Below are 25684 nucleotides of genomic sequence, written 5' to 3'. Positions count from 1 at the left end.
CTTCCTCCTGGTCGGACCCAAAAAAACGTTTACGGAACTGACACGCCTCCTACCAGTGACGTTTCCTAAGCCAACTCCCTGTAGCTGTTGGGCTCTCGGCCGGCTACAACTGGCTCAATACTGGGCGACGCGACAAGGTAGTCTCTGGGGACCGGTATTGATTTCAAACTTCCTCTAGTTGGAGGCAGCTGAGGCAGCCAGAGTAAGGTTCTGTGCTCCGATTTTTCAGCTAACTCGCCGCTTCTCTTCCCTTGGGAGTAACTACCTATTCTTTTCAAGCCGCCCTAGACTCTCTGGAGGGAGTAGGATGTCAACTACCAGTCAAAACTAAGAACCAAAACCGCAAGCTTGTCAACCGTCCCCAAAGAGGACCTGTGGCCATGTATGTGGAGGAAAAGACAGTACCGACTAGCGTTCTGCAGCACAGTGTAACCAGGATCCTAAATTCATTCTCTGTAAACACTGGAAAGCAGCAAAGGAAGCAGCTTTCACTTTCAACCTGATCTGCAAAGAGAACAGACATCAGTTTTGAGAAGCATCTCTATTCCGGAAGCGGTGGGGGTGGGGGAGGTGGGAGGGTGGGGAGGCGGGGCAGGCTCACGTTCTACCTAGCACCCTGCAGTCACCCTTCACTCCCTGAAAAAAAGAAAAAAGAAAAGAATGACTTAAGTACGTGTTAAACACTAAGCTGCCGTTCAAATCTTTCATTTGATACAGTTGTTCAAAAGCCCCTTGTGGATCAAAATTTGAAAGACAAAAGCTGAACAGGATCAAAAACAGAAGTTCCCACAATATTGTATTTTACACTCAGTGAGTTGCCTGAAAGCAGCGATGATTTTTTTTTTTTAATGTGGTGACGGAAGGTGTAAATTAATCACACATTTCTCTCGACTTCTGTGTATGTGCGCTGAACTTTCTGTTTTCAATTTGCTAATTTAAATGGACAACTTCCGCGTTCTATCCTTGAGACCAAAAGTAGAATTACAAGTGCAGTCAGTGTTGCATGGAATACCATAGCAGGCAGATTCTCTGTCTCATCCTGGGACTAGAAATAAGAGGAAGCAACGCCACACAACGAAATCGGTAAATGTGTCCTCACTAGTTTGCCTTTACCAATCAAAGCAAACTTTACCGAATCTGAGGCAAAAGTAAAGCAAGAAGCGCACCACAGTGTGGGAAATCACTAACAGACCTTACTCGGATGTGAAACGTCCCGTCCCGGAAAACTCAATTTGTTCCTCCCAAATTTCCAAAACAAAACGAACGATCTGTTTCTGTGCCAGGGAGTAGGATTTGCGCTCTCTCCTTTTAGTTTAGCCTAGCTAGGCTGCACACTGAAGGAAGAATGATTATTCTTTCCATTTTCCCACTTACTCGCAGCAGAATAAACACAGCTGGAAAGATGTACCCAATTGGGAAGCCCTCCTTAGTTTTAGACCTGAAGTCAAGCCTGCAATTATTACGTCAGGTTTAGGAAGTCTGAGCTGTGTCCAGGAGGACAGTGTGTGGGATGTAGACCAAGGTGTGAGGAAAAGGAAAGAAAAAAAAAAAATCATGGAGAGAGAATCAACATGGAATTTTTTTTACGAAAATCATAGCAAACATGACATTTTTAGTTTTTCTTTTTGCTCTCTCCTCATTCAAACTGTCATTGGCATCCACTTTCAACAGATCTCATTTGTGTCCTAAATAGATAGATAGCACCTGATAGCCGTCTCCGCTGCACGTCTCCCAAACTCTCCCCATAACATTGTGTTCTTGTCCAAACAAGCCAGAATTTACGGGGAAGCAATGATTAAAAGAAAAGATAGTCCAATGATTAAGACCAAATATATTTGCCCCTTTAAATGTTTAGATTTATTTAATGTATATCGGTGTTTAGTCTGTCTGTCTATATATCACAGATATGCCAGAAGAGGACATTGGATCCCAGGAGAGTGGAGTTACAACTAATTGTGAGCTGCTGTGTGGGTGCTGGGAGTGGAACCCAGGTCCTCTGGAAGAACAGCCAGTGCTCTTAACCACTGAGCCATCTCCCCAGGTTTTGTAGTCACCTTTGTGACTACATAGCTAAAGGAACATTAAATCCTGAATTGACAAAGTTCCTCTTTAGCAAAACCTTTAAGATGTTCTCTGCAGTTTCTCCTGATCCGAATGTTTTCAAGTATAACTAAAAGCGGAAAATAAGCAAAAAGAAAACAAAAACAGAGTCTCAATTTCTTCTGGAGCTCTGTTGCCCAGATCATTAATACAAAACAAACCTCCACCTTAACTTGGCCTTCATTCACAAATCCAACAGATTGCTGGCCACTTTACATGAGCTCTTATTAGATGTCTTCAAACTAAAAAGAGACTGATAAACTTGCTACCTACAAATATACTTTATGTAAAAATCTTCTAATGCTTGGAATCATTCCCTGGAAGTATTTTAGGCGTTATGGAAACTAACAGATAGAGCCTCACCATTACATTAAGTAAATTTTAACCATATAAAATAGCTTACTCAAGTACCCAAATCAAGGCTAATGGAGTGAGAACTCCGGACCATAGATATCTGTTTCGTGGCTTTGTTTCGCAGGTTTTAACTAATCCTCAGACACGAAAAGAAAAAGGCTAAACACTCTTAAAAAGTATCACCACCTCGTGTCCTTTCTTTTACTTAAACCCTTTATGAGTAACAAATCACTGTGAGGTTTCTTACATTTCTACTCCAAGGAGCTAGCTTTTCTTCGTGGCATCATCTTCTAAAAACGTCTTGAATCTGTAACTTTATGAATCTACACTCTAGCTCTACATTGTACGTACTTATTTGTATAATTATAGACTAATGTCAGAATGTTATCTATAGAAATTATTTTCTATCTTACCTTTAAAAGGTGGTCCTCAGAAGTAGTCAACCAGCTTGACTACTGTGTGTATGATTTTATATCCCCCAAATTGCAATTTGACAGTGAACTATTTTTACTGCTTATCTGCTATCCTGAAGGCAACCTAGATAGATATTCTTGAAAGTTAAGTTCTGATTTTTACTCAAAATCTAATCTTTCTTTTTTTTATTTTGTTTGTTTTATATATGTAGTTCTGGCTATCCTGGAACTCACTCTGTGGATCAGGCTGACGTCAAACTCACAGAGATGCACCTACTTCTGCCTCCTGTGTCCTAAGATTAAAGATGTGTGCCACCAGGCCTGGCTTCAAATTTCCTCTTGAATAATGCCTTTGCATTTCCCCCTTCACCATGTATTTTATTTCTTTAAGGCTGTTTACTGGGAATGGATTAGGAGTTCTTTTCCTCCTTCAAAGCTATACTTTTCAAGTCTGTTGAACTTGTCACCTCCCTGAATTTATTTCTCATTTCCTGTTTATTTTCAACCTTACCATACATTGCTTTTTTGTTTTGCTTCTGTATTTTTTTTTTCATGTTGTCTTTGCTTTTCACAGTGCTGGGATCAAGCACAGGGCTCACACATACCAGGTAAGATGTGCACCACTGAACCACAGCCCAGCAATCTTCTCCTTGGCTGTATAACAGAAGGAGCTGTTCACTGTTTTGCTACTTTTGATGTGTATTTCTTTTCGTATTTCATGAGCTGTGCCAGCTCACTTTTCATAGCCATTGTGTCTTTTTAATTTTATCCTTGAAACTCTAGACCACATTCAAGTTCTTTATCCTCTGAAGCCATTAAAATTAAGTTTTGTGAGGAGAATTGGAGAATGTAATTGCATGCTGCACATGTGATAAAATGTTAACATGCATAAATAACTCAACTCATAGTAATTTTTAAGCTAACCAAAAGATGGGGAAGAGATGCAGTTCAGTCACTGAAGCATTTGCCCTGAGCGTGATGCCCTGGAACAGTCAAGAGAGGAACAGGGTTATAAAGTACTTAAATAGATACTTCCTGAGAAAAAATATATAAAGGACAGACAGGTTTTTGAAAAGTGCTCAAAATCAATAATCACTAAAGAAATGAAAGTTAAAAATAATGATAAACTATCATCTTACACCAGCTAGGATGATTATTGTCAGAAGGTCGTATTTAGATGGAAGTTGAGAAATAAGGACCCTTTTACCCTATTGGTAGAAATGTGAATTAGCGCAGCCATTAAGAAAAAGCATAACGAAGGCTCCTAAAAAATGTTAAGCCTTAAAAAATTAAAAGTAAGTAACTGGAGAAGTGGCCCTGAGGCTGGGAGCACTGGCTGCTCTTGCAGATGACTGAGGTCAGATCTCCAGCTCTCACATGGTGGCTCATGGCTGTCTGTGTGGCTCCAGTTCCTGGGGATCTGGAACCCCCTAATGTCTCTGCGGTCACTACTATATGTACACGGTGCACAGCTAAACATTCAGGCAAAATAACTATACACATAAAAGATAAAACTGATAAATAAGTCCTTTTTTAATCAAAAATTAGACAAAGAAATGATTTAGCAATCCCTCTACTGAGTATATATTCGGAGATAATCAAATAAGTTTGTCAATGGGAGATCTGGATTTCTGTGTTCACTGCATCATTAACCAAAATAACTTAGAACTAAAACCAATTCTACGAACTAACCAAACTATAAATGAATAAGGAAAATGCAAATATATCCAATGGAATATTATTTAAAGAATTCCACCATGTCGATTTTTTTTGTTGTTTTTCTTTCTTTCTTTTTTCTTTTTTTTTTTTTTTTTCTCTTTCTTTTTTTTGCTTTTTGGGGGGTTTGTTTGTTTGTTTGTTTGTTTGTTTGTTTGTTTGTTTGTTTTCAGGCTGGCCTTGAACTCACAAAGATCCACCTGCTTCTGCCTCCCAAGTCCTGGGATAAGAGGCACCACCACCCAGCTCATCTTGATATATTTTTATAGCATAGATGAACCTGAAAGTCACTAAGTAAAGCAGAAAGATAAATAACATGTGGTTTCACATGTACAGTCAGCTTTTATATCTTTGGGTCAAATCCATGGAGTCAATCAATCGCAGATTGAAAATATTCAAATATTGTTTTTGAACTATCATGTAGACATTTTCCATGTAACTTACGTGTAACTCCTGAACTATACATATAACAAATATTTAGAGAGTATTTACATTGCATCAGGTATTTAAAGTAATACAGAGGCAACTTAAAGTTTAACGTGAGGATGTGCATAGGTTATATACAAACAAAATCCCACTTCTTATAAGATATTTGAGTATCCATATATTTTGGTAAGGGGGGCTTAGAGGCCTTTTATTTATTTTTGTTAGTTATCTTTGCCTTGCTACTGTAGGATTTTACAAATAGGAAATTATATTGTCTAGAAATTTTCTCATCTAGTAATTTGTTGTTGCTGCTGTTGTTGTTGTTTGAGACAGGGTTTCTATGTATAGCCTTGGCTGTCTTGGACTCATTTTGTAGACTGGGCTGGCCTCGAACTCACAGCATCAGCCTACCTCTGCCTCCCTGAATGCTGGGATTAAAGGAATGTGCTACCACATCCAACTCTACTAATATATTATATTCTTCATTATAAAATATTTTATTTACCCTGCATTATCTAGAAAACATACATCAGTATTGAATAGTAGTTGTAGGAAGAATCCTGGCATATTCACATATTTTAGGAGCAATTCCACTTAATATTTAAAGTTCAGGTGGCCAATGCTTTGTGATAAAGCTGTCAAACTTTTATCAAATTTCTCTTAAGTGTGTCCCCTAATGATGAGCTAGTGATTCACGTTTATTGTTTTTAAAACCTTATGAGATTTGTGTAGAACACCCTTTGGGAAATATTGATAGGATATTTGTCACATTTTTGTGTGATGATAACCATTATCTGATAAACTGTTGTCAGGGAGAATGGGTTGTGGGTTTATACTCTCCTTTTAATCCACCTGTAGGCAATTTTCACCTGCATCTCAGAGGAATATCTACTGTGAATATGCATTAAATTTGTAGAAATACAAACTTTGAATATTCAAATATATTGCTTTGATTGAACAAAATCGCATGGCTCTTAATATACTGAAATTCTGTGAATTTGAGTTTATAAGAAGTAATAAAACTCTATAACTTTCTGATCTTGGCTTAATAGTGTGGGGAAAAAAGACATAAATTTTGCCAGGCGCTGGTGGCACACCACTTTGATTCCAGCACTAGGGAGGCAGAAGCAGGAAAAACCTTTGAGTTCAAGGCCAGTTTGTTCTACAGAGTTCCAAGAAACACCACTTCAAAAACGAACTGGTGCCTCACATTTGACCATGTCCCCTGGAGGGGGAGACCCGGTGGCACTCAGAGGAAGGACAGCAGGTAGCCAAGAAGAGACTTGATACCCTATGAGAATATATAGGGGGAGGTAATCCCCCTCAGGAACAGTCATGGGGGGGGGGATAATGGGAAAGTGGGGGGGGGAGGAATGGGAGGATACAAGGGATGGGATAAACATTGAGATGTAACAAGAATAAATTAATAAAAAAAATGAATGGAAAAAAAACGAAAACAAATAAGTAAAAAAGATATGAATTTTTACTTTCAACCTATTGAGAAAAAAAATATGTGTTATGATTTGTCCCCCAAAGGTTCATATATTGAAAACTTGGTTCCCAATACAACAATATTAGTAGGTGATAAAACTTTTGTTTTCCCCAAAACTGAGTTTCTCTCGATGTCCTCCATAAGACTCACTCTGTAGACCAGGCTGGCCTAAAATTCACAGAGATATGTTTGTCTTTGCATCCCAAGTGCTGGGATTAAAGGCGTGCACCATCAGTGCTGGGCAGTGAAAGAACCTTTGTGAGGTAAAGTCTTGGGAAAGCTGATTAGGTGATTAATGCCCATCTCAGTCTTGCAGCACTGCATTAGGGCTCTTGGAAGTGGATTAATTACTATAAGAGCAAGGTTTCTTAATATTTTTAGATTAAAATATAATTACACCACTTCCCTTTTCTCACCCCAAACCCTCCTGTGTGTACACACACACACACACACACACACACACACACACACACACACCTTGTTCTCTTTCAAATTAACGGCCTTTTGAAAATTGTTGTTATATGTGTGTGTGTGTTTTCCTGCATATATAAACACAACCTCCTCAGTCCTATAATGTTACTTGTATATATACATTTGGTATTGGATGGCACACGTATGTGCTCTTCTCTGGGAAAGAGAGTGCATTGCAGGATATTTGATTCCATAGTGAACCCTGAGATTATGAACTGTAAAAACCTGTTTCTAGTTGTGGAGCGGCTCAGCCCTAACACACACTTTTAATCCAAGAACTCTCTGTTTATTGTTGACAGGTGGTGACGGTGTGGCTAAGACCTAGCTAACACCTTTAATCCAAAAGCTTTTGGTACACAGGAGTAAATAAAGTTAACCATAGGCAGGAGGCAGAGCCAGAAACCAGCTGAAAGTGATTCAATAGAAAGGAGGGACATTGAGAGAGGCATACAGAGAGACAACATGGAGAAGAGAAGAGACTGGGTTTCTTCTTTCTGGGAGTGTGAGCTGAGTAGGAAATTCTCAGATGAGTAGGAAGGTCAGCTGGGTGTGTTCTTTGCCTCTCTGAGCTAGTAGGTTTTCACCCCAACATCTGGCTCCCGAGGCTTCATTGGTAAAATCAAATGATTGGGATTTTCTTTCTTTATAACAACAAGAGCAGATTTTTTTATACAGCCAATTCAGCTTCATGATCTTGCTTTCTAGCTTTATTTCTTACTAGGTAGTCTCTCAAGCGCACTGCTCTACCTCCGAACACTCAGCACATTACAGACACTGAGCGGATTCTCATATCATTTGACTTTCCTAACTCTAGAACTTTGAGCCAAAATAAACAATTTTTTCTTCTTTTAAAAAAATTAAGCAGTCTTGGACAGTTTGTTACAAACTGACAAAAACATCATGCCTGTCAAATAATAAAATACAATTTTGGACTCTGCTACCAAATGTCTCATTCTCTTCCTCAAAAAGCTGATTTGACTAACAAAGTATGTCTTTCAGTTATGGGGATCACACTTTGAAGGAAACATTTAAAGCAATGATTTGAAGTAAGATATTAAAATGTGTTGTTGAAACCATACCATTTAGAAATGAAACAAGTTTACCAATCATAGTACAGTGTAGGGAGATAGGAAAGCACATATACTATATAAGAAAATGACGCTATTTGGTAATTCAAATCCAAAGAAAGAAGTTGAGCCAGAAATGGTAAGATAGGATGGCTATAAATATATAGTTTGTTTTTATATCGACATCTTATCTCTCAGATAGCTCTAAAATATATCAAATTGAGCAGAATTTTTTATAACAATGTTTCTTAATTTGTTTTTCTTTTTGAGTCAAGGCCACATGTAGTGTAGGATGTCTTTGAACCCATGATGTAGGTGAAGATGATCTCCTGGTTCTCCTGAGTGCTGGAATTACAGGTATACATCACCGTACTCAGTTTTATGTAGTGCTGGGAAATCAAACCCAGAGGCCAAATGTATACTAGATAAGCTACCACCTGAGCTGCATCCCAAACCACTGCAACAATGTTTATTGGGTTTATAATGTGTAAAGAGATGTGTTTTAGTTGTTTTCTGGCAACTGTGGTAACAAGTCATCACATATTGGGTGGCTTAAGACACAGTTTTTCTTCCGGTTCTGAAGAAGTTCAAACTCCAGGTGGTTGGAGAGCTGCATTCCCTCTAGCGGTTTTAAGAGGATCCAATCTTTGCCTCTGTAAACTTCTGATGGCTATTAGGATACTTCAAACTCTGATTCCATTTTCACATCGCTTTCTCTTCTTTATGTGTGTGTGTCCCTACATGCTCTGTGTCTCAGAAATGTGTTTTTCATGGGAATTAGCATTTATCTAGAAAATCCAGGATTAAGACTTTACCTCAATTGCAGAGGGTTTTTTAAAACCAGGTTTTCTTTATACAAAAATGAAAGAACCACAAAAACACAGAACTAAAATGTCCACTGTCATCTGCAATAAGTTTACCAGAAGGTAAACTTTTTTAAAGGTAAGCCTGCATATTCTAGGGATTGTAGGTACTAGCGAGAAGGGGATTGTTTTTCACAGAATGGCTTCTGGGAAAACACTGGTCTCATGGTAGATGCTCATATAATCTCCTACCTTCAGGTTGACCTGCTGGTGTGAACAGCCTCTGAAACAGCAAGAGAAACCCCAGAAAACCTCATCCAGGTTCTTAGAGACTTCCCAGGGGATACATTCTCAGTCACGTCTCTGGCAAAATTGACCCTCACCTAACAAGTGCAACACTCCCAGGAAGATGAGGCACATGGATCCATCATTCCATCTCTGGTCAGTCATAGTTCACCAACTCTAACACAGTGTGAACAGTGACAGTTCTGGACACAAAGGACCTGAGGAGAGGAAGAGACACCAGCCTGTTCACCAACCTCCATTACACCTTCCCAGAATGCAGAGGGCTTCAGAGAGCTCCAGGGCATCAGTCCGCAGTTGGGAATTATGGCTCTTAGACATGGCAGAATATGAGGTTAGAGAGCTCAAACTCAAAGGGGCACTTGTAAAAGATGTCTGGTTCTATAGCCAAAGACTGTATGACTGCAAAATGTGAAGACGTGCCTCCGAGGCTTCATCATTTGAAAGCTACCATGGCAATTGGGTGCATTATGGACTCTCAGTAACATATTTCAATCTTTTTGAATGGATGCTCACATTGTACAGGGACATGAACATCTCCACCTAACGCACTGGCTTCAAAACTCTACCCCAGCAGCTGCAACATGGAATCCAAACACACTCAGCTGGAATTGACTAAGAATTCACAACAACTGTGTGTGGTGGAGGCAGTAGCACCTGTTATGCTTCCAGTCAGCACAAACACAAAATGAATTTCACCAGATTTGACTTCCTCCATGCTTCTGTCTGGCGACTTTATAAAACTCTCCACAGTGCTGGAAAAAAAATTCAGTGCTTTACAATGACCTCCTCACTACTGAAGTCACCCACAGCCACTGACCTGCTCACTACTGCAGACCCCTTGTGACAGAGTGCGGGGCCTACTCCCATCTGTACATAATTCTCTGTCTAAAGGGGGAACTGCTGCTTGGCCCTCATTCAGCTGCCCTGAAGGCACCAGCTCTCTCTTTCCCTCCTAGTATCAACCAGAATGCTTTCCCAGAAGGCTCTGAACTGCTCCCTGTCCAGTTTCAGCCACTCTTAATTCTTGCCCTTTCCTTTCTAGGATTTTTCTATCATCTTTATTTCTGGAAATTTTCTGGTACTCCCTGTTTGGTGTTCTGGGTAAAGAAGCTCTGTATTTGCCTCATTTGCTTTAATTGTTAGGCACTGTGAATCCTTCTGTCTGGCTTTAATACTTTAAAAAAAAATTCCTTCAGCACATAGGATTCCCTGATGCCTCTTGCCCCCACCGTGCTATTAATTTTGTTATTCTCCATTGACTATAAACTATGGCTACTTACTTAAAATAGTGGTGGTCATAATGCCAGAGATGATTTGAGTAACAAAATGAATGGCAGAAATTCGATCTGGGATAGGTAAGGAAAATTGGGCATACTCCATGATAAAGTACCTGTGAGTTAAGGTTGACTGTTAACTTGACTAAATTTGGAATCACCTATGAGATAAGCCTCCTGGGTGGGTCTGTAAAGGCATTTCTCTAGACATTTAATTGAGGTACATAGGCTCCCTCTGAGTGTGGAGGGCACCGTTCTATGAGGACAGGGTCCTGGATTGAGCATTGACATTCCTCTCTCTCTGCTTCTTGACTGTAAGCAGAGAGAGAGAGAGAAAGCAGGAAGCAGAGCTGAGCTATGGAGCCAACCCCTAGTGAGTCACTCCTTCCAGCAAAACCCTCCTCCATAAAGGTTCTACAACCTCCTCAAACAATATCACCAACTGGGAACTAATAATGAAATACATAGGCTGATGGAAAACATTTCACTTCAAATTACAGCCTTGTATTGCTGGCCCCTGTAGGCTCATGGCTCTCTCATGCTAATACGTTTAGTCCAAGTTCCAAGTCCTGATAGTCTTAACTATCCCAACACTGTTCAAAATTCTAAACTCCAAGGCACTTTCTGAAGATCAATGAAATTACTTTAATTATGAGTGCTTATAACAGTGGTTCTCAATCTCCCTAATGCTGTGACCTTTTAATACCCTCATGTTGTGGTGATCCCCCAACCATAAAATTTCACCATTTCATTGCTATTTCATAACTATAATTTTGCTACTATTATTATTCATAATATAAAACTTTTGGAGATAGAAGTTTGCCAAAGGGGTTACAAAACACAGGTTGAGAACTGCTGCCCTGTAACATGAAAAAATCAGTTACATTGTTCCAGTATACAAAGATACAGAGTAAACATTCTATGATGGTGTCAGTTTTGACAAAATACAAAAGCATCTGGGAGATGGGCCTCTGAGAACACCCATGAGGGGTTATCTCTGTTTGCTTAACTGATATGGGGAGATAATGCCTGAATGTGAGTACCACCATACTACGGGAAGAGAAGAAGGATCTGAGCACTGTGCATTGTAGGGATAAGGTTATTGTATAATTCAACTTTTAATTTCTATACCGCCTATGTCTGGTTTCAGTCCTTGTTCTGAGAATCTTCTGTCTCAATGTTGTGTAAATATTGCTCACCAATTGATCCCCGGTATGCCAATAAAGCAGCTTACAGCAAATCTCTGAGCAAGGGAGAATATAGGCTGAACTTCCTGCCAGCCAGAAGAGAAGTTAGAGGAGGAAGTAGGGGATTTAGCCACATTCAGAGGTCCAAAAGAAATAAGAAAGAGAAATGGAAAGCTACAAAATGCAAACACAGTTTTATAATAATAATAATAATAATAATAATAATAATAATAATAATAATAATAACTATAACATGTTGGTGCCCAACATGGGGCAAAATGTACACAATCTAGCCAGAATTAATATAGAATCTAAACTTAAACAGAAGGCAGTTTCTTAGTTCCGTTCATTAAGAAAGCAACTGAAGTTTCTGAGGCAGAAGCTCACAGTTTCCTGTTTAGACTCCCCCACCTTCTACAGAGCAGCAAAGCCTCCAGTTTGCTGCAAAAAAAATCAAAAGTAAACAACCCCCAGATTGGCAGTTCTTTTAGAAAGCTCTTGCTAAGAAAATAAGTGGCTCTTTAACACAAATAAGCTTCTCAAACCTAAACTTTCCTAGCCAAGGCAAGAAGCTAAATCCATTTCAGAAGGGCTCTTACAGGCCTGAATCCTGCAGGTCAGAGAAGTAAACACTTATAGACCCAATAACGTCCCAGAGTGGGGAAGGGATCAACATCGGGTGAAGAAGGCAGAAAGAAAAGCCTCTCCCTGGAAGCAGGAGCCAGAGACAAACTGAGAAGTCTCAAGCATCAGAACTGGTAAGTTCTAAAAGAGAAGCTGACTCTAATAAAGTAAAGTCCTTAGAGAGATGTTTAGAGATTAAAGAATATTATTTTCTATGTTAAAAATAGGGAAACACACAGTGACACAGTGCTTCTGGATTCCATTTGAGTTTGTTTCTCTTAGCATACAAATGTTTTTGTTTTTGTTTTTGTTTTTTATTGATGAATACAGCTTTGTATATTTTCTTTTAGAGAGATCAGGATAAGGCAGACTTGGAGAAAGAAGAGACTGAGAAGTTAGATACTAAATTAAAGGGCATAGAACAGAGGTCAGAGGAATCTTGGAGTCAAAATAGGGAACCTTCAGAAAAATCCAATCTGGAACTTACAGTAACACCAAAAAAGGTAGTTCTTGATGGAAAAAAAAAAGCCTGCAAAGACTTGAATAAATTACACAATGGCAGCCCATTGGGAAGCTGGTTAGAGAGTATTCAGCTATAGGCCAACATTGTCAGGCTGGATATTGTATGTGTATTGTCAATTACTAGGTAAAGGTCTATATGCTAAAGTAAAATGCAGATCCTCTTGGTGTTGCCTTAGAACAAGGTCATACAGTGTCTTTTGTGCTCCATTTTACAGAGCTTAAAGAACTGAGATATATGCACCATACCATAGGTTCATATTCAGAATTTCAATGAGATTTTGTCTTAAATTCTGGAAAGCATGATGCTGAGGCTACACATTTTTTTAGAGATGGTGACTGTCTTGGAGTTGCCTTTACAAACTGGAGCTGATGGTGCTTTGGCACATGTATCCATTGGAATACAATATTTATGTAGACGTTATGACATGAAACCTGTCACAGATATAACTTATAATCAAACAATTATGAAAATATTTAACAATAATTTTAAAAGGTGATCATAAAATAAAAGGGGAATATAATATCTCCCAAATATATATCAAATAATGATATCTTGATTTTAAAGGTTTAAATGAAACAAGTAGCACAACTGCTAAGACACATTCGATTTTAGAAATGACTGTTGAATTAGATCAATATATAAAAGTCCTATTTCCAAAATGGAAGACAATAAATGTGTTACACTTGGGAAGAAAATATGTTTGTCTCAATAGGAAACAAAAAGCTATGTATTCCATCCAAAGGATGGAAATCATATTTTACAGGGGGAGGCCTCCTGGAGATCTTGGTTGCAGATAACAGGAAAGAAATTAAGAAGACCAAAAAGGACAGGTAACTTAATTTGTTGGTCCCTCTACATGGGAACAGCTCTGAGACATGAAAATGTCTCCATCCAGGACTTCAGCTATGCATGGCCAATAAATCTTTGGCTACAGATCCTCAGGACTTATCATGTCATTCTTTTAAATGGCATATATAAAAATTATTTTACAGAGAATCATCTTTAACTGAACTGTGCTCAGTGCACAGTCCATACATATATTAATACAATAATGTATAATACTTTTGAAAGTTAATAATCTGCAGAACAAGAGAACCAGAATTCAAAAAAGGCAAGACAAGTAGCCCAGGTGATCCTATCTTATAGATGGCTTCAATAACTGTTTCCTCAAATATCTACATCCTAGACAATTTCAAAACAACTGTCTAAGTGATCTAGCATCATAGACTGTTCCAGTCAAAACTTCAGCTAAGCTTTGGACTTTCTCAGCACTAGGATACCAAACAGGAAACATTACAGCTAGTTTTCTTAATATTGGACAGTATCCCAGGTTCTTGGGCCCCCCAAAAGAAAACTACATCCCAAATCAGCAGGGAGCCATTTAACAAAACAAGACTTCATTCCCAAGAGGAGGTGGATGAGTTTTGGTCATTCTATGGATGACTGATGTTTGTTATTGTTTTAAAGAGGTTGGTTACAGGAATAATAAATAAAATGGTAGATTATCAAATCTACTTTTAGACCAATGAGCACTAATAGTTCCAATATCTTACATTGGAATAGACCTTTGTATATTAAGACAGATTTAAGATTATATTTTGCCAAAAAAGAAAAAAGATTATATTTTGCTATAATGTGATAAGGTGTTGTACCTATGTAATTCTTTAAAATGCAATGTTAAGTTCTAGTCATTTTGAAGGCTATTTTTATGAAATGTTTAGGATAAGTTAAAATACATTAGTTTTAAAAGCCAGACAATCAAACTTACAGTCACATGAGGTACTAGTTTAGTTAATTACAAAAGGTATGTTTCCTGGATTGACAGATTAAAAAATAGCTAGAAACCACTTAAGATAGATAGATAGATAGATACATGGTCTTCAACAACCTCAGAGTTCTACAGAATATGACACTTAAGGATATTTTATTTACTTAAGGCTTTTAAAACAGGTCTGCTTCGACAGCACCCCTTTTATACTTCAAAGAACATCAAAGGATTCATGTGTGGCAAGACAGCCACTGGGTAAGAAAATGTTCTTGCATCAATTACAGACAGAATATTGTCCAAACAGGACAAACTGGGTGCAGGAAAGTTGACTGATGACCTTTGTAAGCACAAGGTAGGCAAGTTCTTTATAATTCCTGATTCACAGAAAAGGTCTGCCAAATATTCTGAGCCAGAAAGCTGAAGATGATGGTCCAACATTATTGAGATTCCATCTTACACCCATCAGAATGGCTAAGATCAATAACTCAACTGACACCACATGCTGGCGAGGATATGGAGAGAGAGGAACACTCCTTCATCGCTGGTGGAAATGCAAAATAGTACAACCACTTTGGAAATCTATTTGGCGCTTTCTCAGAAAAATGGGAATAGGGCTACCTCAAGACCCAGCTATTCCACTCCTTGGAATATACCCAGAAGATGCTCTACCACACAACAGGGACATATGCTCAACCATGTTCATAGCTGCCTTATTCATAATAGCCAGAATATGGAAACGGCCTAAGTGTCCCTCAGTAGAAGAATGGATAAAGAAACTTTGGTACATTTACACTATGGAATACCAATCAGCTATTAAAAACAAGGAATTCCCGAAATTTGTGGACAAATGGATTGAACTAGAAATTATCATAATGAGTGAGTTCACCCAGAAGCAAAACGAGTTAAATGGTATATACTCACTTATATCGAGACACTAGTCCAAGGGGCATGTCCCATGAAAAACTTTAGTTACCAGGAAAGTGGGTCAGAGGAGAGGACATCCTATTGAGACTTTAGGTGAGAGAACCCTGGGAGAATGAGGAAATAAAAGGATCCAGAGGGTCCTGGAAACCTACAAGAGGAACTTTATGACAGGCGGATCTGGGTCCTGGGGTCCTCCTCAAACTATGGCACCAGCCAAGGAAAATATAGGCAGTAAACTTTGAACCCCTACCCAGACTAGCCGATGGACAGGACATTCTCCACCATTGAGTGGAGCGTGAGATCTGACTTTCGCACAAACTCTGGTGCCCCATCTCTGACCACGTCCCCTGGATGGGGAGGCCTGGTGGCACTCAGAGGAAGGATAGCAAGTTACCGAGACTCGATACCCTAAGAGCATATATGGGGGGGAGGTCCCCCTCAGTCACAGACATAGGGGAGGGGAGTAGGGGGGAAGCGGGAGGGAGGGAGGAATGGGAGGATACGAGGGGTGGGCTAACAATTGAGATGTACTATGGATAAATTAATAAAAAAGAAAGAGCCTCTTATTAAACTTAAAAAAGGGATCTGTAGGCATAAAGTTATTGTGTATTTCAAATGCTGGTCTCTGTAACCGCCCCACCACCACATATCTGGTTTGAATCCTTGTTCTGAGAATATCCTGTCTCCTGTTGTGTAAACACTGCTCTGAAATTGTCCCCTTGTATGCCAATAAAGCAGCTTACAGCCAGTCACTGTGCAGGGGAGAGAACAGGGCTGGGCTTCCTGCCAGCCAGAGAAGGGGGAATTAGAGGAGGAAGGGGGAGGAAGAGGAAGAGAGATGTCTGGAACAGGAAAGCTACAAAGTGTACATATCTCTGGGATGTACATTGGGAGGAAGCCAAACTAACTTAGAGGGTTAATAATAGAGTAACAACTGCTCAATTCTTGTTCTGTGAATATTGTTAAAATAATAGAGTCTCAATTATTGGTGTGATAGCCAGGTTAACAGAGAAAATGAAAAAACAAACACATCTATGTAAACATAGCCATAACAATTCATGCCTTTTTTATTTCTGTTTCTTAACTATGGATAAAGTGTGACCAGCTATCTCAAGCTCATGCTGCTGTGGCTTACTGACAATGATGACAGCAACATGAGTTAAAATAAACCCTTTTCCCCATAAATTATTCTTTTCAGTATTTTAACCACAACAACAGAAAAGAAACTAAGATACATTCTCATTCTGAAGGGGAAGGATGGAAGATTCCCAAAGAAAGATTGGACAAAATCTCAAACAAATCACACTACAGCAAGCAATAATCCCGCTGCTCCACGTTGGACTTGTGACGGAGTTATCTGGGCTCCGAAGAGCTTCAGTAACCCTGCCTGAAGCACACCAAGTCTCTAGCTTGATCTGGTTCCACTCCATGTAACAAGCATTCCTCAGTGGACATCCCATGGATGATGATCTCCATTGTAATTTAGGCTTCACCTTCACAACTTCATGCAGTAGCCTTTCAGGGATACATTGCAAGGACTGAGACCTTGTAAAACATTGGACACTCTCTGAAACCAGACTATAAAACACTATGACCCCTTAATCTCGTATCTTTCGTGCTTGAAAGCCCCGTATCACATAGATCAGTGGTTCTCAACCTGTGGGTTGAATGACCTTTTGACAGGGGTCACCTAAGACCATCAGAAAACAAAGGTGCTTACATTACAATTCATAACAGTAGCACAATTACAATTACAAAGTGGCAACAAAAATAATCTTATGGTTGGTGGCTGCCATAACACGAGGAACTGTATTAAAGGGTTTCAGCATTAGGAAGGTATGAGATGACACAGATAATGCTATTAGGTTCTACTGTCAGAGCTCAAAATAGAGTCTGGCCTTCTTGGACACAGATGCAGAAGCCTCCATGTTCTAACCCTGAGGAAACATTTCCCTAGGCAGATACTTTCCAGGATCAGGGAGCCCTTTCAGCAGCATTCTCCTTTAGGTGCTCTCATTCAAAGGGATTTAATTTTGACAAGGTGTTGGCTTTCCTACTGTCCTGGGATGTTGCCTCTGCTTTCTTTTTAACAATTGTTGCCTCTTCCCGCACAGACGTTAACCACAGCTTCAAACTTGTTTGAACTCTTTTTTACTAACTGTGCATTTCTCACATCTTTCTGCCTCACTCTTATTCTTTTTCATTCTAGACCTGGATAAGGGTGGTAAGCAATGATGACGACCATGGCCTGGATTCAAGCCTGTGTAGCTCATGTGCATGCTGCCTCAGTCTCTGTGAGTTCATAAGAGCTTTGATCATGTTGATATAGAGGCCTTGTTTTCTTGGTGTCCTCTATCTCTTCTAGTTTACACTCTTACTGATTTCTCTTCCACAGGGTTCCCTGACCCTTGAGGGGAGGAATTCCTGATGGAGACAACCCATTTGGGGCTCAGTTTTTTTCAAGGTCTCTCACTCTCTGCGAAATGTCTGGCAGTGAGTCTATGCCTTTGTTCCAATCTGACCCAAGAGAAAGTTTCTCTAATGATAACTATAGCAGAATGTCATTAGGAGTTATTTTATTGTTCCTATTTTTTTAAAAGAACAGTAGTTTTTGGCTTTACCCTAGATCCCTGGGTTACCTACTCTCAGGTTCTTGGTTACCCAAGCAGTGGTGGGTGTGGTTTCCATATCATGGGATGGGCCTTAAGTCAAATCAGACATTGGTTAGTTACTCCCACAAGCTTTGTGCCACCATTGCCCTAGTATAACTTGCAGATAGAACACCATTGTATATCAAAGGGTTTATGGCTGGGTTGGTGCTCACATTTCTCCTTTCATAGAATGCAAAGTACCTTCCTATACCAAAGATGCTAGAATATAGGGATGAAGGCTTTATGTAAGCACCAGCTTGACTTCTCCATGTTCAATGAATTGTGTAGGTGTTCTCTTCAGCAATGAGGCTTTGCTGTCAGCTTGTGGAGAACAACCTACAATCTTGTTACCAGCCTGGGTTGTTTGGGGGCTTCCATGAGACCCCCTTTAGCCAATAGCTCAATTAGATGTAACCCAATCCTGGTACTAGAAGCTTCATTTAGTGTCATGAGGTGACAAGTTGGGGTTCTGTCTCCCCCATTATTTGGTGATTTTATTTAGATAACCTTCATATATGCTTATATTTTAGGAGGCCTCTACTGTACTGGTTTCCATACTAGTGATCAACTCGCCCTTGATTTTAAGGCTTCCAATTAAAACAGAGAGAGAGAGACAAGAAACAGTCAGTGGTAGGAGAAAATATAGTGTATTCAACAATCAAGTGATATGAGAAAGAAATCACAAACCAAGGAAGACAGGAATATTTCTGGAGCTGAAAAAGACAAGATGAAAAATTTTCCCTAAAGTTTCCAAAATGAACAAAGTTCAGCTAATATATCAACTTATACTTTGAACTTTCACAATTTCAGGAGAAATTTTTTCATAGCCACTAAATTTGTTGTAATATGTTATAACAGTAATGGAAGACTAAAACAAATATACATGAAATAAATTGTATTGTTATTTATATATTGTATATATTATATTTGTATATTGATACACACATATGTATTTACACAGAGAGAGAGATATCACAGGCCAATGAGATTCTTGCAAATGTTAAGGGCTTGTTCACAGCTTGAAAATTATTAAACTACCAAAATAAATAGAAAAGGGAGTATATCAATTGATGCAGACAAAACATATAATAAAATCCAGCACCATTAATCATACAATATCTCAACAACCCACCCCCCTGTGACTTGCATGAAAACCACATGATCCACATGTGCTTTCTGGGATTCATTTCAGCTCCCCATTTTAGGTAGAAATCCAGATTTACACCAGCAACTCCATCCATCCTTGCTACATGAGATTTTGTTGCTGTCTCTTGGCAGACTTGCAAAACATACACCACCAATTCAAACCAGACGGGGGCCCCTCTACCCCATCTCTAGACAAACACCCTAGACCAAAGCTACCCCCACCACCCACACACGCCCTGTGCTCCATTCCCACATCCCCTAACCTCTCTAGGCAGATGACTCTAGATGCATGCTGCTGATTCCTAAGCCTGCCCTCCAGCTACCCATCTCTAGTTAGAAACCCTAGATTCACCCTGGTAACTCCACCCACTAAAATGATTTGCTTGATTATATGTCCTGTGCCTACCTACCAGACTTCCTTCTTCAGGTAATAGCCCAAGACTCATGCTACAAACTGCACCCAACCCGAGTTTTTTCCTTCTAGCCTGGCTTTAGGCAGGAACTTTAATGGATGTAAACATGTTTTTGTTTTTCCCAAGTATGAGATGTGAAACAGACTCATGTGAGGGTGTGTGATGATTTTCTGTTGAAAACGGACTTGGTGAATATCCTAGTATGGACTCTGAGAGTGTGTGTGTGTGTGTGTGTGTGTGTGTATGTGTGTGTATATATATATATATATATATATATATATATATATATATATATATATATATATATATATATATATATATATATGGCATTTTTGGTCATGGCTGTTTATCACTCCACTTGAAGATGCTCCTAGAGAGAACCACACACGGAAGGCTTCGAGGCTCAGGGCTCTGGCTGCTGCTGCTTCGTGTTCCAGCAGCTGTGGTTACAGTCACCTTCACTGAATTACTGGCTTACTGTTTAACTGGTCTATTGAAATCCTACCGACTATGCCTGTAAAATCATTCCAAAGAACTGAGTACAAAAACAGGTCTATCTCTTCTGTTCCTATTAACCTCTTTTCTCTCCTATCGAGGGTAGGCGAGTTGGAAGGGAGGTTGTAAGCATTGAGGAACCCCAAATAAAGTAGGTTTGAAAAAGTTCAAAGCCTACAAAGGACCCTACATTCATACAGCCAACTCTAAAACACATTGATGGCAAGAGGGCTGCCCCTTTCCAATAATTGACCCTAGTCTTTTACTGCCAATTTAACCAATGCGCTCTACCTGCCCTATGGCTGCCTCTCTCTATGTGGGGATTCTAAACTCACATCACTTCTAAAATCTACTTGAGGACTGTTGACAGGAGTCTTTGTGTGTATGTAAACATGTTTTGGCTTTAATCCCAGGTGTGGGATATGGGGGCTTCTCCATTTTATCTACAGCTGATCACTGCCTCATGACAGGGTGCATGATGTTTGTCAGCTGTGAACTACCTCATGTGGGGGCATAGTCTTTGTCAGTGGAGAAAAAACTCCAGACCTAAAGAGATACTGTGCACTCTGATAAAGGAGAAGACTGCTGGTGTTCCACTGCTCCAGGTTGCTGTTGATAAGAAGTTAGAGATGTCCAGAAACGAGGATTGGACTTGCCCCAAGGAACCCAATGACCCTAAACAGCAGGAAGTAGCTAAGGAAAACTATGCCACCTCTCTCCACTAACCCTCCTTCTCTCCTACCTGGTGTAGGATTGTTGGAAGGATTGGGTGGAAAAAGGAGAAAGAGATATAAGGAACCCAAAATAAAAATTGTTTTTTAAACGTACACCAACAGAGGGCCATGTGTCCCAAAACTGCCTTGCTATTTCTCTCTGGCTCGTTCTCTTCAATTACAGATCCTAGGCTCACATTGCCAATTCCCTCTATTTCCTAAGCCCTCCCTCTTGCCACCCAACTTCAAGTATAAACCTTTGACTGGCATTACCAATCCCACTAACTCCATCAGCACCAGCTGCCTAAATAAGTCCTAAGCACCTCCCAATAACCCTAAAGATTAGCTGTGAGCAGAGCAGTGCAAGAAAGATGGTGGCAGCAATCCACGCTGATGCACTGGGGAATGGCAGAAGCTGCAGTGGCCAGTAGCACATGGCTGACTGACTGACAGCCAAGCCCCAGGGGTTCAATGATGAATTCTTCAGGGAGAAGAGGAGCTTGATCTTCTCCAGAATAAATGATGAGTTTCAGTTGATTGTGGTGAAATAGATAATGCTGACCCATTTATTTCATGTGGAACAGGGATTTATAAACTTTGGGCAATGGAAGGTGTTTGATTTGCTGGGGCTAGGGGTGCCAGGGGTTCTTGATTTGCATACAGCAACACAGTCCTATCATAACAGGAGAAACACAGTACTTAATTATACTATGGGGGAGAGAACTCCAGGTACAGTTAAAGGTCATAGCTTGAAAGCCAAGACACCAAGACATCTTATTAGCATAAAGTAGGTGTTTTCAGGAATCACCAGGTGCTTGCTAAATGTGTTTTCTAATCAGGAAAGGATTGTTCTTGTAATCTCCCTGAGGGCTATGTGATGCTCCTTAGAAAATCTGGGGTTCTCTAGATCAGGCAGAGGGAACCCAGATGAGAAAGGGAGTACATCATCTCATAAGGAACACAGAGGCTATCCAGAAATGCCAGACTTCAACCTTACAGATGAGTCCCACACATATAAAACATATAAGCCTGTATGTAAATACATAAACATAATTTAAATTACATTTTCTCATCTGTATGACAATACTCCCTGCTCAAAAGCCATTGACTATCTTACAAAAACCTCAACATCAAGCACAAGACTCTCAAAACATAGACTATTGCTGTTGCCCTTGGTTGCTTCCAGAGGTTGCTGCCCCCAACTGCTGAAGGCACAAAGTACATTGAATATCAGACTTGAAAGATCTGGGCTCATTCTGATTTGAAAGCTTCCTTGCTAAGGACTAGCTCTAATGTCAGCAGAATACGTTATGCAAACTTTCAAGGTGGGTAGCAACCAATAGGCCTTACCTAGATATGATGCCTATGAAACAATGAATATCATGGTGTAATAGCCCTAAAGCTGCAACAGTGGCATGCATACCTTGGCAGGAACTAACAGATTAGTTGGACTTAAGGCTGACCCAACAAGAGAGAAATCTTGCCTGGTGCCTAGTGAAATTTTGGACCTTGAAGGAGAACCTACAGCTCCCACTTTAGAAAACCAGCATAATTCATAACTACATTCTATTTGTCTTTTCACCAAGGGATGGATATAGGCTTTACTCACCATCAAAGAAATGTCTCCTTGAAACAGATAGAAACCATTACAGGAATCACAACCAATAAAAATGAAGAGAACAAGTGGCTAGGTAGTGTCTAGCTCCAAATGATGCAGCTGATAGGACTGATACATAACTCTTGCAACTAAGACTCAGAGATCATACCTGAAGAGGAGTGCAAAGATTGTAAAAGCCAGAGGAACAGGAATTTTGATGTAAGATTTTTGTCTCCTAGAAACATCAGAGAAGTTATACCCATTAAGTCTTATCAACATAGAATGATACCAGTAGAAATGATAACATTGAAAGGGGTAATCTTACGAGGACTCACTCCTAGACAAATAAATACAATCAATTAAGAAATGCTAAGAGATCCAAGATGGCTACAATGAACACACACCGTGTTTGATCAGCAGGACAGCAGTGACTGCACAGCGACTTAAGAATTGAACTGAGAATGACAAAACACCAGTGATGGTGATTGCCAGATGAGAGAGAGCCACACTTTGTGGAGCACAGCTGGGCCTGGCCTCAGGCCAACTGGCTAATCCACAGAAAAGTCACTGGGTCCCTGCAGGCATGGATGCAGGCTCCAAGGACTAGCCACATGCTTGACATGGGGGACAGCATCTGTGCTCTGGTTTCAGATGGAGCCAAGGGCTACAAAAACAACATCATCTGGGTTTCTAGATCCCACATCCTGGAGCACAAGTCAATATGACCTCAGGTCACCTGGCCAATTCACAGAAAATTCCCAGGTCCACACAGGCACATGTTCAGGCTCCAAGAACTAGCATATACCTGGTGGGGTGTGCAGCATCTGAGCTCTGGGCTCAGACAGAGCCATTGGCTACAAAAATACCAGCATCTGGCTTTTCTAGTCCATAGGGAACCCCACAGTCTGGAACACAAGTGGATCTGACCCCAAGTCAACTGGCCAAACCACATAAAGTTCCCAGGTCCACATAGGCACTGGTAAGGACTACCTGCACACCTGGTGGGGCACACAGCACCTGCACTTGGTGCCTCAGAAGGATCTGTGGCCTACAAAGCACCAGTGTCTGAGTCTCCCAGCCAAGAGTAGGCATGATGGTATGGAACACTGGTAGATCTGATGCCAGGTCAAGCAGCTAGTCCACAGGAAGTTCTCAGGTCTGATGTCAGGTCACCTGCATGATCCACCTGAAGAATTCCCTGATCCCCAAAGGTAAGTGGTCTCAATCTATAGCCACTCAACTACAAGCTGCTCTCAATGGCCAGTTGAAAGACACCAGAAACTACCACCAAACACCAGAGACAGCAAGATGATTAAAAGCCAGCACAAAAACACAAACAACAAAACCCAAAATATTATGGAATCTCCAAAACCCAGTTATTCCAAAGCAATCAGCCCTGGAAACTCTAACACATCTGAAACACAAAAAAAAATGACCTCAAATCTTTCCCAATGAAGATGATAATGCAAGAAATTAATAAAATCCATAACCAAATACAGGAAGATACAGCCAAACAGTTTGAGACCCATAGAGAGGCCATGACAGAGGAATATAGAAAGGAAATGAAAAAAATCACTGGAAGAAATTCTGGAAAAGGCAAACAATCAAGTGAGAAAAATCAAAGAAATCAATAAAATGGTTCAAGATCTGAAGATGAAAATGGAAACAATAATAAAAGCACAAATTGAGGAAAGCCTGGAAAGAGAGAACTTAGAGAACAAAACTGGAACGTTAAAGATAAGCATCTTCAACAGAATACACGAGATGGAGGAAGGAATCTCACTTGTAGAAGAGACAATGGAAGATTTTGATGCAACCATCGAAGGAAATGTTAAATCTAAAAAAAATTCCTGGCACAAAACCTTCACAAGAAGGTCCCTTGCTCCAAGGCATAAACAATGTTTTCTAAAAAATTATGGAAGAATATTTTGCAACTTAAATAAAGAGAAGCCTATAAGCATACAAGATGCCCATAGGACATCAAATAGAGTAAACAAGGAAAGAAAGGACCTCTCACCACATAATAATCAAAACATTAAATGTAAAGAACAAAGAAATAATATTAAAAGTGGCAAGGGAAAAGGCCAAGTAACATACAATGACAAACCTATCAGAATCACATCCAACTTTTCATCAAGGACCTTAAAACAAGAAGGGCCTGGGCAGATGTCTTCCAAACCCTGAGAGACCACAGATACCAGCCCAGACTACTATACACAGCAAAACTTTCAATAATCATAGATGGAGAAAACAAGACATTCCATGACAAAAACAAATTTAAACATTACCTATCCACAAATGCAGCCCAACAAAAGATACTTGAAGGAAATCCCCAGCCAAAGGAGACTAACTACACCCAGGAAAACACAGGAATTATATAACTTAACTTTAGCAAAACAAAAATTAAAGAAGCACACAAACACACTATCACAGCCAACATCAAAATAAAATGACCTAACAGTCATTGGTCATTAATCTTTCTCAACATCAACTGTCTCAACCCTCCAATAAACAGACACAGACTAACAGATTGGATGCATAAACAGGACCCAACATTCTGCTGCATACAATAAACACACCTCAGCCACAAAGATATACATTACCTCAAAGTAAAGGGCTGTAAGAAGGTTTTCCAAGCAAATGAACACAAAAAGCAAGCTGGAGTAGCCATTCTAATATCTAATAAAATGGATTTTAAATAAAAATTAATCAAAAGAGATGAGGAAAACTCAAACATGATGACATCACAATTGGGAACATCTATTCCCCCAAATGCAAGGGCACCCACATTTGTAAAAGAAACATTAATAAAAAATAAACCACAGGGCTGGAGAGATGGCTCAGCGGTTAAGAGCACTGACTGCTCTTCCAGAGGTCCTGAGTTCAATTCCCAATAACTACATGGTGGCTCACAACCATCTATCTATAATCTGATCCCATGCCCTCTTCTGGCCTGCAGGGGTACAAGCACATAGACCACTGTATACATAATAAATAAATAAATAAATAAATAAATATTTTTTAAAAACCACAATCAGTCCCCACAAATTAATAGGAGGAGACTTCAACACCCCCCTCTCACCAAAGGATAGGTCAATGAAACAGAAGCTAAACCAAGAAATAATGGTACTAACTGATGTCATGAATCAAATGGACCTAACAGATATCTAAATAACTTTTCACCCAAACACAAAAAATAATATCTTTGTCTCACCATCTCA

General features: G+C 39.8%; 1 protein-coding gene across 13 annotated transcripts in view; it reads right to left on the bottom strand.

Annotated features, from left to right (window-relative positions):
* The window catches only part of LOC127204374 (protocadherin alpha-C2), a 212084-nt gene that overhangs the window by 86104 nt on the left and 100296 nt on the right, over positions 1-25684 (bottom strand). The gene's annotated exons all lie outside the window — the stretch shown is intronic.

Source organism: Acomys russatus, chromosome 20 (assembly GCF_903995435.1).
Source record: "Acomys russatus chromosome 20, mAcoRus1.1, whole genome shotgun sequence".
Classification (NCBI taxonomy): Eukaryota; Metazoa; Chordata; class Mammalia; order Rodentia; family Muridae; genus Acomys; species Acomys russatus.
This window is presented reverse-complemented; position numbering and strand designations above follow the sequence as displayed.